The 17,204-nt window shown below is 47.2% G+C and overlaps 1 protein-coding gene across 2 annotated transcripts in view; it reads right to left on the bottom strand.

Moving 5' to 3' along the window:
* The window catches only part of LOC140719726 (mediator of RNA polymerase II transcription subunit 30-like), a 29,279-nt gene extending 25,898 nt beyond the window's left edge, over positions 1-3,381 (bottom strand). Inside the window, exon 1 of one of the 2 annotated variants that reach the window (XM_073034548.1) lies at positions 3,279-3,381. The gene's annotated coding sequence lies outside the window, so the exon portion shown is untranslated. The remainder of the gene's footprint in view (positions 1-3,278) is intronic. The other variant, XM_073034549.1, reaches the window with a different exon arrangement.
* Between the last annotated feature and the right edge of the window lie 13,823 nt (positions 3,382-17,204).

Genomic DNA, 17,204 nt, shown 5'->3' on the forward strand with positions numbered 1-17,204 from the left:
TTGCTTTGAATTCTCATGATTTTTATAAATAATCACCAAACAAGTTGAACCTTATGACAGCTCATATATTCAGATGTATTTAATAATTGTAATTAACCTAATTCGGGGCTCAGTCAGGAGACTTTCCTATCTGAAGGGGATTCTTATTGAAACCTACTGAGTGTTGAAAACCCAAGACAGACTGGATGTGGAGAGGGTGTGAGAGTCCAGGAGCACAGCTTCAGAATACAAGGATGTCATTTTAGAACAGAGATGCGGGTGGTGAATCTGTGGAATTTGGTGCCACTGACAGCTGTGGAGGCCAAACATTTATAAGTGGAGATTGATATATTCTTGATGAGTCAGGGTGTCAAAGGTTACAATGAGTTTTCCAGTGTGTCTTTTGGAGAAACATGTAAATAGGATGGGGTTTACGGGTCATTTCGAATGCACAAGATCTCATGTCAAATCTTCAGTGAAGAGAAGTGGGAACTATTCTCAGAGTCTCGGTGAAAATGTACGCACTAATAAATACAAACTAATTAATAGCCGATTGTTAGCTCATTCCTGTTTCTCAGGACTTGTAGGACACGATTTATTGAGAGAGGTTGATAACTACAGAACAGAGATCTCACCCACTGCACATTTTCCATTCCCATCACAGGTGAAGCCCCCATCACCACTGAGCACGCTGTCGCTGGAAAACAGCATCCATCATCAGGGACCCCCACCCCTCAGGACAGTACCCTCCTCACTGCTGCCATCGGCAAGAAGGAACAGGAGCCTCAGGGCTCACACCACCAGGTTCAGGAAGTTATTACCCCTCAACTGACAGGCTCTTGAACCAAAGGGGATAACCTCACTGCCCCATCACTGGACTGTTCCCACAACCTAAGGACTCTTCATCTCATATACTGTAATCAATATTTATTGTTTGTTTATTTATTATTTTTGTATTTGCACACTGGTTGAATGCCCAGGTTGGAGTGTCTTTCACTGATTCTGTTATGGTTATTATTCTCTTGATTTATTGAGTATGCCCACAGGAAAATAAATCTCGGGCTTGTATATGGTGAGATATTTACTCTGAACTTTGGGAAAAGCCCAGAGCCAGTGGCAAGGTGGGTTAACATTCAATCTCGCACTTGATGCTGCATGTGCAGCCACCAGTCCCAAGCGAGCCCTGAGACTTAATCACCTCCGCTAGAAAGTCCATCTTTGCATGCTGTCAATTTCTTTCATGCAGTGCCTTTGAAAGTGTTGCTTAACTAAAGTGACGTTACTTAAAAAGGTGTGCTTTCTAACTAAATCAGTGATCACAACCGTCACCCTACCGCGCAGAATCAGAATGTGGGTGAGAGCAATCTCTGAGGTGGCCATTACACCTTAACAAACTACAGGTTTCTCACACACACCCCTTCCTCGTCACCACTCACACCTGTAACATTTCCATTTCCCCTTTTCAAGTAAATAAAAATAATCATTCTGCAATTAACGGGTAGAGTTTTCAAGATTCAGGGCTGTTTAATTTCATCTCCAGTGCACGCGTAATGGAGAACAAAACAAGAACAAAACTGTTCCCCCAGATCCTACGCATGAAAGCCACAAAGATAAAGAGCACAATAATAAAAAAATTAAATATAAATACATAAGATAGCTTATATACATTGATGTCCATAAAGTGGCACTAGGCTGTACATAAGGTGACTGACAGGAAATAGTAAAGTAGTGGTGGAGTTAAAGGGCAGAGGTGTTAATCAGTCTTACTGCTGGGGGAAAGTAACGGTTCTTGATCTATTTATTTCCTTGTGCCACTGTTTCTTTTGTGTGTGGTTACCTTGTGCCTCCACACCTCCCTAGTCCTCTGCTCCATGTAAACTTGTTCCTTTCACTACGGTCTGTCAACGTTCACTTACCCAGACAGGTGTCAATCACTCATCCGTTCTGTATATTTGAATCATTCTGCATTTTGTCAGCTACACCTTCACAAATCAGCGGCAACTGCAGACGGAATATAATCTTGCCCAGTGTTTGTTTGTTTCACCGCTTATACAGAAAAGGGGATTTCTACTATCCCTGCTCTAAAAAGCTGACAAAGACCTCAGTGGCATGCGGCCTAAATATCTAAAGATTACTCCTTTTGGATTCTCCCCGACCCCGCCGGAAATCGCCTATCTATCCAGCATATTAAACACATCAAGCAGATTTGGGCTTCGTTTTCAAAAGTCTGCTTTCACAGCTGTCACCGAGATTTATGCAACCCTTTTCAAAGGTTAACTTTGAAATAAAATGAAGATTGAATGAGTTAGTCTTTAGCGGGACATCTGCTGAATGATTATTCCTAGACAGTGTTGATGTCAAACGGGGCGGGATCAAAGTGGGAGAGAAGAGGGCGGGAAGAAGCAACGAGGACAAGCGGAAGGAATCTTGCATTATCTTTGAAGATGCCATGACAAACGATATCTCGTGTTCGAAAGGTCTGCATAATTGTTCCATAATCCAATTCGAGTGTTAACTGACAAAGTTTGCTCTCCCCACTGCCGAACAATCCAGCTTGTAAAAATTCAACAACATTGTGCAACGCGGGCAACCAGGGAAGGATCTGAGATCGATTCCCTTTTGTTTGAAATCCTTTTAAGATTTAAAATGTCTGGTAATTAGCAATGCAGGGCCCCCTTGCCTGAGAAGGGGCCTCCGCCATTGTACCGATTTACCATTATCAAAGGAATGAAAAACGACTTAAATCGCAACAGAAAGTCGCGTCGAGAGAAAATCAAACCCAACTCATTCAAAGTAATCTTGATTTTAAGGCTGATTGAAACACGTATTCGGAAGCGGTGAGAGAATTGTTTTCAAATAAATGGAAATAGGAGCAGGCCATTCAATAATATCATGGCCGATCTAGCTGCCTTCTTTCATAGCAGGAAATCCGTGCTATGATCTGGGAAGGGAAAATGCGTGGCCCGGTCGATTTTCTAGGGACACGGGACTCATCCGTTTCGGCCTCCCCGATACATTGTAACAAGCATTTCGAACACTCGTGGACCCAGCATTCGAAACATGTCGCAATATTCCGAGTACGCGATACAAAGTATCGCCTCTCCTCGCAAACGTAACGCAGGAATGAATTGCACTCAACTACGACCGAATACACAGAAGTGAGGGGGCAACGATATCACAAAACAGAGCCGAACCTTCTGACTATAAGAAAGTTAACATGTTATTCCGTATAAATCCACGCAGATGAGGTCAGAATCGCGCCGCGTTTGCCAAACAGAAAATAAAACTTTGCTTTTTACCCTTTCAAGCTTCAAATCCCAATCAGCCAGATTCTCTCTAACCTTCTCCAAACGGAAAACATAAACTTTCTGTATCGTAACAGGAAGGAACTTTGTTATTCGGAAAAGAAGGTGACTTCACTTCCGCATTTTGTATTGTGCTGTTTGATTGGTCGCTCGCTCTAATGAAACGATAGGGACAAGTGAATAGTTTCTAAGCCGTGAAACACAATGGCTACTATTTATTACAAAATTAAGTAAAACCGACGTCCTGTGTGTGGTGTGCCTCCCCTGTTAACTGAAAACTTCAAGTAGATTCCGTTCGCTGCGGCTGTCTAGCGCAGGCAAGGCCGCTTCGCCCTCCTTCCCGTCTCGGGCACGACTGAGCTTTTCTCCGTTACTTAGATCCGTACACGGCTGAGGCATGGCGACTTAGCCCCGTAATGTCTTAACGTCTTCACTAATGTTCAGTTAAAGTACCCTAAACCTATGGTTTCTTGACCTCCTGCGTGGTACCCAAAACGCATGGATAGTCTTCATGGGATTTAAAGGGAGCTTGCGTTCTAACTCAACTGATTTTTTAACATATTAATTGAAGGGGTAGACTGCCCGCATTTAAATGTTCATCCAGAGTTGCCGTATGGAAGAGTAAACATTTCCCCAGCATTTCGTGTGTGTTGTAACTGAAGCCAGGTGGGTGGGGGAGGAGGGTAGAAGAGAGGAGCGGGAAAGCGGTAGGTGGAAAGGCAAAGGGCTGGAGAAGAGGGAATCTGACAGTGGCCGGTGGGAGGAAGGAGGGGTACCCGGGGAAGGTGATAGGCGGGCAAGAAGATGCAAGACTCCAAAGTGGGGAATAGAAGATGAGGGAAAGGGGAAGGGAAAAATTATTGGAAGGAGAAGTCAATGTTCATACCATCAGGTTGAAGGCTAGCGAGATGGAATATGAGGTGTTGCTTCTCCACTCTGAGAGTGGCTTCATCGTGACGGAACTAAAGGCCACGTGTCAGAATGGGAATGGGAATCGGAATTAAAATAGATGGCCACTTTTGGCAGATGGAGCAGAGGTGCTCGTCAAAGTGATCTCCGATTTGCAACAGATCTCACCAATGTAGAGGGAGACCACGTCGGCACCTCTGCATACAATAGACGCCCCAATAGATTTTTAGGGGAAATGTTGCTTCACCTGGAAGGCCTGATTGAGATCCGAATTGAAGGTGAATGGGCAGGCGTAGTATTGCAGTGGCTTGCAGGAATATGTGCCGGGTGGGGAGGGAGGAATGGACAAGGAGCGAGCAATCCCCGCAAAAAGCTGAGAGTGGGGGTGTGGGGGGTGGGAGGGAGCTGAAGATGTGTTTAGGAGAAGGATCCCATTGATGGTGGCAGAAGTTGCAGAGAATTATGTGTTGGATGCAGAGGCTCAGGGTGAGGACAAGAGGAACTCTCACTGTTAAGATGGGGTGAGTGCAGACGTCAGGGAAATGGATGAGATGCTGGTGAGGACAGCATCAATGTGGAGGAAGGGAAGCCCTCTAATCTGAAGGAGGAGGACAGGTCTGATGTCGTGGAAAGGAAAGCCTCAGTCTGGGAACAGATGTAGGAGGAACAAAGGATGAGAAAAGGGAACAGCGGTCTCACAGGAAACAGGGTGGCTAGCGGTACGGTCAAGACAGCCTTCGGAATCAGTAGGCTTATAGACAATAGGTGCAGGAGTAGGCCATTCGGCCCTTCTAGCCAGCACCGCCATTCACTGTGATCATTGCTGATCATACACAATCAGTACCCCGTTCCTGCCCTCTCCCCATATCCCTTGACCCCACTATCTATAAGAGCTCTATCTAACTCTCTCTTGAATGCATCCAGAGACTTGGCCTCCACTGCCTTCTGGGGCAGAGCATTCCACATATCCACCACTCTCTGGGTGAAAAAGTTTTAAGATGTTATTTTTGTGCATGTAATGTAGCAAGGATACAAATTTTCAACGTGATCGTTCTTGGCAGAATAGAGAAGATTTGTGGCCAAGCTTGTCAATTCTCCTGAACGGTGCTCGAGTTCTTTGAAATATGAACCCCAAAACGTTGCTGCTTGCTGGCCGGTGGTGTAGTGACATCAGCACTGGACTTCGAGGCGAGTGGTCCCAGGTTCGAATCCGACCGGTGCCTTCACGCTTTCCATCGGTGCTGGGTTGGGCGTCGAGCTAGCAACTCAGCCTGATTTTTAAAAAAAACAAATGCTAAAGAAATGGCAAACTTGCCACCCGATGTTCCACAAGGCGTGGAGTAGAACAACAAAACACTGCTGCAAGCAAAAACAAGGAGAGAGTTGGTGTTGAAGAATTAATGTAGATTATGAATGTTAAACTAATTCAAGACATATTATTGGTTATTAAAAAGAATTGTAGCTGAGTCAAAATGGCTAGGTAACGTTCCAAAGATGTCAGTTGATAGTTTGTCTCCACAGGTAGATATAGAGAGATCAAAAAAGGGGAGAGGGGCATCAGAAATGGACCAAGTGAATTTAAGGGCAGGGCGGAAGTTGGAAGTAAAGTTAGTGAAATTGATGAGCCAGTGCAGTCATCAATGTAGCACAGGAAGAGAAGGGGAACATTACCAGGGAAGGCTTGGAACATGGACTGGTCTACGTAGTCAATAAAAAGGCAGGCATAGCTGGGGCCCATGTGAAAGCCCATGGCTACCCCTTGAGTCTAGTGGAAGTGGGAGGAGCTAAAGAAGACATTGTTGAGAGTGAGGAGCAGTTCTGCCAGATCGAGGAAGGTGGTGGCAGAGAGGAACTGGTCTGGTCTTTTGTTGAGAAAGAAGCAGAGAGCTTTAAAGCCTTCTTGATGGGGGATAGAAGTTTATAGGGACTAGACATCCATGGTGAAATGAGGTGGTCTGGGCCAGATAGTTGAAAGTTGTTTTGAGGACATCAAGTGCATGTGAAGTATTGCTAATGTAAGTGGGAAGGGACTGAACCAAAGAATGGAGTCGAGGTACGGGGACTCAAGTTCAGTGGGGTTGAAACAGGCAGAGTCAATGGGCCTACCTGGACAGTCAGCTTTGGGGATCTTGGGTAGGAGGTAGAAGCGAGCAGTGCTGGATAAGGGAACAATGAGTTTGGTGGCAGTGGATGGGAGTTCTGCGGAGTTGATGGTCTCAGAAACAGTTTTCTGATGGTCTGGTGTGGGGTCCTGTTCAAGGGGTAGTTATGATGAGGTGTCTGAGGGTTGTTGCCTGGCCTCAGCAAGGTAGAGGTCAGTAGGCCACACTACAACAACACTCCCTTTGTCTGCTGGAGTGGTTGGGAGTGGTGTGGAGAGAGTGGTGTGGAGAGAGTGGAGGGCAGTGCGTTCAGAGGGGAAAGGGTCGAGGAGGAGAGAGGAGTGGTAAAATTGAGATGATTGTTGTCTCGTCATCAATTAGAGCTGAAAAGATCCAGAGCAGGGTGACCAAGAAGGGGAGGAGAGTTGAAACAGGATCAGGGGTCATCAGAGCAGGGTGGGGAATTCTTACCAAAGAAGTGGCTCGGGGATGGAGATGATGGAAGAGTAGTTCAGTGTCGTGGAGGGTGTGGAACTCACTGAGGTGTCTGTGAAGGGAGACAAAGGCAAGGCCATTGCTGAGGGTAGAGCGTTCCGCCTCAGAGAGAGGGAGGTTGGAGGGAATGATGAAGACCCGGCAGGGGTTAGATCTGGAAACATCTGCATAGTTCAAACTTCAAGGTTAAAAGTAAATTTATTAACGAAGTACGTATACGTCACCATATACAGCCCTGAGATTCATTTTCCTGTGGGCATTCACAGTAAATCCATAATTGAATAATAACCATAATAGAATCGATGAAAGACCGCACCAACTGGGCAAAATCAATGTGCAAAAGACAACAAACTGTGCAAATACAAAAAGAAACAAATAATGATAACAAATAAATAAGCAATGAATATTGAGAACATGAGATGCAGAGTCCTTGTTGTGGGAACAGTTCAGTGATGGAGCAAGGGAAGTTTAGTGAAGTTACAGTATCCCTATGTTTCAAGAGGCTGATGATTGAGGGTTAATGGCTGTTCCTGAACCTGGTGTTATGAGTCCTAAGGCTCCTAACCTTACTTCCTGATGGAAGTTGTGAGAAGAGCTAATGTCCTGGGTGGTGGGGGTCACTGATGATGGATGCTGCTTTCTTGTGAAAATGCTTCATATGGTTGAGCTCAATGGTGGGGAGCACTTTACTCGTGATGGGCTGGGCCATACCCACTACTTTTTGCAGGGTTTTCCATTCAAGGGCATTGGTGTTTCCATACCAAGCTGTGATGCAACCAGTCAATATATCTATCGAAGCTCATCAAAGTTTTAGATGTCATGCTGAATCTTCACAAACTCCAAAGGAAGTAGAGGCACTGTCATGCTCTCTTCATAATTACACATACATGCTGGGTCCAGGGGGACAGATCTCCAAAATGATAATTCCAAGGAATTTAAAGTTGCTCACCCTCTCCATCTCTGATCCCCTGAAGAGGACTGACTCATGGACCTCTGGTTTCCTCCTCCTGAAGTCAACAATCTTGGTCTGGATGACATTCAATAAGAGGTTGCTGTTGTGGCACCACTCAAGCTGTGCTATTCCCATGAGTTGCAGTTGCTTTCATTTGAAAACAAAGGGATGTGACATTAAGTGAAGTATAGAAAATCATGAACTCTCCAGCCAGGGCTAATTAAAAAAAGACCTAAACATCCTGTGAATTCAGAGATAGTGGTCCTTTAAATTTACAGATAGTGGAGGCAGTAAAACCGTAGGTTTAGGGACATGCATTACAATACTCAGTGGTCGAGGAGTAGGAGGACATTGTTGAATACCTTCACTCCTTTCATCACAAAAGGCAGGATTCCCATTCTGACACGTCTGTCCATGGCCTGTCCTACTGCCACAATGAAGCTACACTCAGGTTCGAGGGGCAACTCTTCACATTCTGTCTGGGTGGCCTCCAGCTTAATGCATTAGCATCAATTCTTTTTTAACTTAATGTAATCTCTCCCACTTCCCTATTTTTTCCTTTTTCCATTCCCAACACTGACTCCTCTTACCCTTTTCTCTTCTCTTCACCTGCCCATCTCCTCCCCCTGGTGCCTCTCCTCTTTCCCTTTCTCCCATGGTCCACTGTCCTCTCCTGTCACATTCATTCTTCAGCCCTTTACTCTTCTACCCATCGCCTCCCAGCTTCTTACTTCATCCCTCTCCCCACACCCACCTACCTTCCCTCTCAGCTGTTTCCCCTATCACCATCCACCCTGTACTCCTTCCTCATAGAAGCTTGAACCTCCTCCTCCTCATTCTGGCTTCCGGCCCATTCCTGATGATGAGTCTCAGCCTAAAACATCGACTGTTTATTCCTCTCAATAGATGCTCCTGCCTGACCAGCTGCATGTTAAAAATTTATTTATTGAAATACAGCGCAGTCCTTTGAGCAATACCCCAGTTTAACCCTTGCCTAATCCCAGGACAATTTACAATGATCAATTAACCTACTAACCGATTATGCCTTTGGAATGTGGGAAGAAAGCGGGGCACCAGGAGAAAACCCGTGTAGACACGGGGAGCGCATACAAACTCCTACCAGCATTCGCAGGAATTGAACCAAGGTCACTGGTACAGTAAAGCATTGTACTAACCACAACACTACCATTCCGCAACCATTTTGTAGGTGCTGCACCCATTCAGTCTACTGTACCTGCTTTGCCATTCATTAAGATCTCAGCAACCACCTACTATTTGAATGATCACAAAATATTTTTATATTCCTTTCTCTGCTAACAGGGTGAGTATGTAAAGGAGGGCAAGCTTCTGTGGCAGAGCTCATTTTCCAAACCTTCAATTATTAGCAGATGATGGCACAAGGGATTGAGTTTATGTTCATCTACTTCAGAGGTGTTATATGAAAGGTGGTGAAAAGACCACCTTAATTGGCAGCTCTGCAAGATAGTAATGGTGAGGTGTTTAATACTATGTTCCTTGCAGTGTGGCTGTTGAAGACTTGGAGTAATTTTTATTTTACACTTTTGAATCACATTAGATGATCAAGTTAATGATGAGATAATTGAATCTGGATTGAGCATTGTTAATTAGGGATGTTTCTAATGCTTGACAGGCTTACTATTTCCACTCGTCCCTCTAAGCTGCACGGCCACGCAGTAACGGAAATGCTCCTGTGCACATAGCCTTCATTGCCACACAGTAACGGAAATGCTCCTGTGCACATAGCCTTCACTGCCACGCAGTAACGGAAATGCTCCTGTGCACATAGCCTTCATTGCCACGCAGTAACGGAAATGCTCCTGTGCACATAGCCTTCACTGCCACGCAGTAACGGAAATGCTCCTGTGCACATAGCCTTCATTGCCACGCAGTAACGGAAATGCTCCTGTGCACATAGCCTTCACTGCCACGCAGTAACGGAAATGCTCCTGTGCACATAGCCTTCATTGCCACGCAGTAACGGAAATGCTCCTGTGCACATAGCCTTCACTGCCACGCAGTAACGGAAATGCTCCTGTGCACATAGCCTTCATTGCCACGCAGTAACGGAAATGCTCCTGTGCACATAGCCTTCACTGCCACGCAGTAACGGAAATGCTCCTGTGCACATAGACTTCATTGCCACACAGTAACGGAAATGCTCCTGTGCACATAGCCTTCATTGCCACACAGTAACGGAAATGCTCCTGTGCACATAGCCTTCATTGCCACACAGTAACGGAAATGCTCCTGTGCACATAGCCTTCATTGCCACACAGTAACGGAAATGCTCCTGTGCACATAGCCTTCATTGCCACGCAGTAACGGAAATGCTCCTGTGCACATAGACTTCATTGCCACGCAGTAACGGAAATGCTCCTGTGCACATAGCCTTCATTGCCACGCAGTAACGGAAATGCTCCTGTGCACATAGCCTTCATTGCCACGCAGTAACGAAAATGCTCCTGTGCACATAGCCTTCATTGCCACGCAGTAACGGAAATGCTCCTGTGCACATAGCCTTCATTGCCACGCAGTAACGGAAATGCTCCTGTGCACATAGCCTTCATTGCCACGCAGTAACGGAAATGCTCCTGTGCACATAGCCTTCAATGCCACGCAGTAACGGAAATGCTCCTGTGCACATAGCCTTCATGGTCACCCAGTAACGGAAATGCTCCTGTGCACATAGCCTTCATTGCCACGCAGTAACGGAAATGCTCCTGTGCACATAGCCTTCATTGCCACGCAGTAACGGAAATGCTCCTGTGCACATAGCCTTCATTGCCACGCAGTAACGGAAATGCTCCTGTGCACATAGCCTTCATTGCCACGCAGTAACGGAAATGCTCCTGTGCACATAGCCTTCATTGCCACGCAGTAACGGAAATGCTCCTGTGCACATAGCCTTCATTGCCACGCAGTAACGGAAATGCTCCTGTGCACATAGCCTTCATGGTCACACAGTAACGGAAATGCTCCTGTGCACATAGCCTTCATTGTCACACAGTAACGGAAATGCTCCTGTGCACATAGTCTTCATGGCCACACAGTAACGGAAATGCTCCTGTGCACATAGCCTTCATTGCCACGCAGTAACGGAAATGCTCCTGTGCACATAGCCTTCATGGTCACACAGTCACGGAAATGCTCCTGTGCACATAGCCTTCATTGCCACACAGTAACGGAAATGCTCCTGTGCACATAGCCTTCATGGTCACACAGTAACGGAAATGCTCCTGTGCACATAGCCTTCATGGCCACGCAGTAACGGAAATGCTCCTGTGCACATAGCCTTCATTGCCACGCAGTAACGGAAATGCTCCTGTGCACATAGCCTTCATTGCCACGCAGTAACGGAAATGCTCCTGTGCACATAGCCTTCATGGTCACACAGTAACGGAAATGCTCCTGTGCACATAGCCTTCATGGCCACGCAGTAACGGAAATGCTCCTGTGCACATAGCCTTCATGGCCACGCAGTAACGGAAATGCTCCTGTGCACATAGCCTTCATGGCCACACAGTAACGGAAATGCTCCTGTGCACATAGCCTTCATTGCCACACAGTAACGGAAATGCTCCTGTGCACATAGCCTTCACGGTCACACAGTAACTGAAATGCTCCTGTGCACATAGTCTTCATTGCCACACAGTAATGGAAATGCTCCTGTGCACATAGCCTTCATTGCCACACAGTAATGGAAATGCTCCTGTGCACATAGCCTTCATTGCCACGCAGTAATGGAAATGCTCCTGTGCACATAGTCTTCAATGCCACACAGTAACGGAAATGCTCCTGTGCACATAGCCTTCATGGCCACACAGTAACGGAAATGCTCCTGTGCACATAGCCTTCATTGCCACACAGTAACGGAAATGCTCCTGTGCACATAGCCTTCATTGCCACGCAGTAACGGAAATGCTCCTGTGCACATAGCCTTCATTGCCACGCAGTAACGGAAATGCTCCTGTGCACATAGTCTTCATTGCCACGCAGTAACGGAAATGCTCCTGTGCACATAGCCTTCATTGCCACACAGTAACGGAAATGCTCCTGTGCAGATAGCCTTCATGGCCACGCAGTAACGGAAATGCTCCTGTGCACATAGCCTTCATTGCCACACAGTAACGGAAATGCTCCTGTGCACATAGCCTTCATTGTCACACAGTAACGGAAATGCTCCTGTGCACATAGTCTTCATGGCCACACAGTAACGGAAATGCTCCTGTGCACATAGCCTTCATTGCCACGCAGTAACGGAAATGCTCCTGTGCACATAGCCTTCATGGTCACACAGTAACGGAAATGCTCCTGTGCACATAGCCTTCATTGCCACACAGTAACGGAAATGCTCCTGTGCACATAGCCTTCACGGCCACACAGTAACGGAAATGCTCCTGTGCACATAGTCTTCATTGCCACGCAGTAACGGAAATGCTCCTGTGCACATAGCCTTCATTGCCACGCAGTAACGGAAATGCTCCTGTGCACATAGTCTTCATGGCCACACAGTAACGGAAATGCTCCTGTGCACATAGCCTTCATTGCCACGCAGTAACGGAAATGCTCCTGTGCACATAGCCTTCATGGTCACACAGTAACGGAAATGCTCCTGTGCACATAGCCTTCATTGCCACGCAGTAACGGAAATGCTCCTGTGCACATAGCCTTCACGGCCACACAGTAACGGAAATGCTCCTGTGCACATAGTCTTCATTGCCACGCAGTAACGGAAATGCTCCTGTGCACATAGCCTTCACGGTCACACAGTAACTGAAATGCTCCTGTGCACATAGTCTTCATTGCCACACAGTAATGGAAATGCTCCTGTGCACATAGCCTTCATTGCCACACAGTAATGGAAATGCTCCTGTGCACATAGCCTTCATTGCCACGCAGTAACGGAAATGCTCCTGTGCACATAGTCTTCATTGCCACGCAGTAACGGAAATGCTCCTGTGCACATAGCCTTCATTGCCACGCAGTAACGGAAATGCTCCTGTGCACATAGTCTTCATTGCCACGCAGTAACGGAAATGCTCCTGTGCACATAGCCTTCATGGCCACCCAGTAACGGAAATGCTCCTGTGCACATAGCCTTCATTGCCACGCAGTAACGGAAATGCTCCTGTGCACATAGCCTTCATTGCCACGCAGTAACGGAAATGCTCCTGTGCACATAGCCTTCATGGCCACACAGTAACGGAAATGCTCCTGTGCACATAGCCTTCATTGCCACACAGTAACGGAAATGCTCCTGTGCACATAGCCTTCACGGTCACACAGTAACTGAAATGCTCCTGTGCACATAGTCTTCATTGCCACACAGTAATGGAAATGCTCCTGTGCACATAGCCTTCATTGCCACACAGTAATGGAAATGCTCCTGTGCAAATAGCCTTCATTGCCACGCAGTAATGGAAATGCTCCTGTGCACATAGTCTTCAATGCCACACAGTAACGGAAATGCTCCTGAGCACATAGCCTTCATGGCCACACAGTAACGGAAATGCTCCTGTGCACATAGCCTTCATTGCCACACAGTAACGGAAATGCTCCTGTGCACATAGCCTTCATTGCCACGCAGTAACGGAAATGCTCCTGTGCACATAGCCTTCATTGCCACGCAGTAACGGAAATGCTCCTGTGCACATAGTCTTCATTGCCACACAGTAACGGAAATGCTCCTGTGCACATAGCCTTCATTGCCACACAGTAACGGAAATGCTCCTGTGCACATAGCCTTCATGGCCACGCAGTAACGGAAATGCTCCTGTGCACATAGCCTTCATTGCCACACAGTAACGGAAATGCTCCTGTGCACATAGCCTTCATTGCCACGCAGTAACGGAAATGCTCCTGTGCACATAGCCTTCATGGTCACACAGTAACGGAAATGCTCCTGTGCACATAGCCTTCATTGTCACACAGTAACGGAAATGCTCCTGTGCACATAGTCTTCATGGCCACACAGTAACGGAAATGCTCCTGTGCACATAGCCTTCATTGCCACGCAGTAACGGAAATGCTCCTGTGCACATAGCCTTCATGGTCACACAGTAACGGAAATGCTCCTGTGCACATAGCCTTCATTGCCACACAGTAACGGAAATGCTCCTGTGCACATAGCCTTCACGGCCACACAGTAACGGAAATGCTCCTGTGCACATAGTCTTCATTGCCACGCAGTAACGGAAATGCTCCTGTGCACATAGCCTTCATTGCCACACAGTAACGGAAATGCTCCTGTGCACATAGCCTTCATTGCCACGCAGTAACGGAAATGCTCCTGTGCACATAGTCTTCATTGCCACACAGTAACGGAAATGCTCCTGTGCACATAGCCTTCATGGCCACACAGTAACGGAAATGCTCCTGTGCACATAGCCTTCTTTGCCACGCAGTAACGGAAATGCTCCTGTGCACATAGCCTTCATTGCCACGCAGTAACGGAAATGCTCCTGTGCACATAGCCTTCATTGCCACGCAGTAACGGAAATGCTCCTGTGCACATAGCCTTCATTGCCACGCAGTAACGGAAATGCTCCTGTGCACATAGCCTTCATTGCCACGCAGTAACGGAAATGCTCCTGTGCACATAGTCTTCATTGCCACACAGTAACGGAAATGCTCCTGTGCACATAGCCTTCATTGCCACACAGTAACGGAAATGCTCCTGTGCACATAGCCTTCATGGCCACGCAGTAACGGAAATGCTCCTGTGCACATAGCCTTCATTGCCACACAGTAACGGAAATGCTCCTGTGCACATAGCCTTCATTGCCACGCAGTAACGGAAATGCTCCTGTGCACATAGCCTTCATGGCCACACAGTAACGGAAATGCTCCTGTGCACATAGCCTTCATTGCCACACAGTAACGGAAATGCTCCTGTGCACATAGCCTTCATTGCCACACAGTAACGGAAATGCTCCTGTGCACATAGCCTTCATGGTCACACAGTAACGGAAATGCTCCTGTGCACATAGCCTTCATGGTCACACAGTAACGGAAATGCTCCTGTGCACATAGCCTTCATGGTCACACAGTAACGGAAATGCTCCTGTGCACATAGCCTTCATGGTCACACAGTAACGGAAATGCTCCTGTGCACATAGCCTTCATGGCCACGCAGTAACGGAAATGCTCCTGTGCACATAGCCTTCATTGCCACGCAGTAACGGAAATGCTCCTGTGCACATAGCCTTCATTGCCACGCAGTAACGGAAATGCTCCTGTGCACATAGCCTTCATGGTCACACAGTAACGGAAATGCTCCTGTGCACATAGCCTTCATGGCCACGCAGTAACGGAAATGCTCCTGTGCACATAGCCTTCATGGCCACGCAGTAACGGAAATGCTCCTGTGCACATAGCCTTCATGGCCACACAGTAACGGAAATGCTCCTGTGCACATAGCCTTCATTGCCACACAGTAACGGAAATGCTCCTGTGCACATAGCCTTCACGGTCACACAGTAACTGAAATGCTCCTGTGCACATAGTCTTCATTGCCACACAGTAATGGAAATGCTCCTGTGCACATAGCCTTCATTGCCACACAGTAATGGAAATGCTCCTGTGCACATAGCCTTCATTGCCACGCAGTAATGGAAATGCTCCTGTGCACATAGTCTTCAATGCCACACAGTAACGGAAATGCTCCTGTGCACATAGCCTTCATGGCCACACAGTAACGGAAATGCTCCTGTGCACATAGCCTTCATTGCCACACAGTAACGGAAATGCTCCTGTGCACATAGCCTTCATTGCCACGCAGTAACGGAAATGCTCCTGTGCACATAGCCTTCATTGCCACGCAGTAACGGAAATGCTCCTGTGCACATAGTCTTCATTGCCACGCAGTAACGGAAATGCTCCTGTGCACATAGCCTTCATTGCCACACAGTAACGGAAATGCTCCTGTGCACATAGCCTTCATGGCCACGCAGTAACGGAAATGCTCCTGTGCACATAGCCTTCATTGCCACACAGTAACGGAAATGCTCCTGTGCACATAGCCTTCATTGCCACGCAGTAACGGAAATGCTCCTGTGCACATAGCCTTCATGGTCACACAGTAACGGAAATGCTCCTGTGCACATAGCCTTCATTGTCACACAGTAACGGAAATGCTCCTGTGCACATAGTCTTCATGGCCACACAGTAACGGAAATGCTCCTGTGCACATAGCCTTCATTGCCACGCAGTAACGGAAATGCTCCTGTGCACATAGCCTTCATGGTCACACAGTAACGGAAATGCTCCTGTGCACATAGCCTTCATTGCCACACAGTAACGGAAATGCTCCTGTGCACATAGCCTTCACGGCCACACAGTAACGGAAATGCTCCTGTGCACATAGTCTTCATTGCCACGCAGTAACGGAAATGCTCCTGTGCACATAGCCTTCATTGCCACACAGTAACGGAAATGCTCCTGTGCACATAGCCTTCACGGTCACACAGTAACTGAAATGCTCCTGTGCACATAGTCTTCATTGCCACACAGTAATGGAAATGCTCCTGTGCACATAGCCTTCATTGCCACACAGTAATGGAAATGCTCCTGTGCACATAGCCTTCATTGCCACGCAGTAACGGAAATGCTCCTGTGCACATAGTCTTCATTGCCACACAGTAACGGAAATGCTCCTGTGCACATAGCCTTCATGGCCACACAGTAACGGAAATGCTCCTGTGCACATAGCCTTCATTGCCACGCAGTAACGGAAATGCTCCTGTGCACATAGCCTTCATTGCCACGCAGTAACGGAAATGCTCCTGTGCACATAGCCTTCATTGCCACGCAGTAACGGAAATGCTCCTGTGCACATAGCCTTCATTGCCACGCAGTAACGGAAATGCTCCTGTGCACATAGCCTTCATTGCCACGCAGTAACGGAAATGCTCCTGTGCACATAGCCTTCATTGCCACACAGTAACGGAAATGCTCCTGTGCACATAGCCTTCATTGCCACACAGTAACGGAAATGCTCCTGTGCACATAGCCTTCATGGCCACGCAGTAACGGAAATGCTCCTGTGCACATAGCCTTCATTGCCACACAGTAACGGAAATGCTCCTGTGCACATAGCCTTCATTGCCACGCAGTAACGGAAATGCTCCTGTGCACATAGCCTTCATGGCCACACAGTAACGGAAATGCTCCTGTGCACATAGCCTTCATTGCCACACAGTAACGGAAATGCTCCTGTGCACATAGCCTTCATTGCCACACAGTAACGGAAATGCTCCTGTGCACATAGCCTTCATGGTCACACAGTAACGGAAATGCTCCTGTGCACATAGCCTTCATGGTCACACAGTAACGGAAATGCTCCTGTGCACATAGCCTTCATGGTCACACAGTAACGGAAATGCTCCTGTGCACATAGCCTTCATGGTCACACAGTAACGGAAATGCTCCTGTGCACATAGC

The sequence above is a fragment of the Hemitrygon akajei genome, chromosome 32, assembly GCF_048418815.1.
Source record: "Hemitrygon akajei chromosome 32, sHemAka1.3, whole genome shotgun sequence".
Lineage (NCBI taxonomy): Eukaryota > Metazoa > Chordata > Chondrichthyes > Myliobatiformes > Dasyatidae > Hemitrygon > Hemitrygon akajei.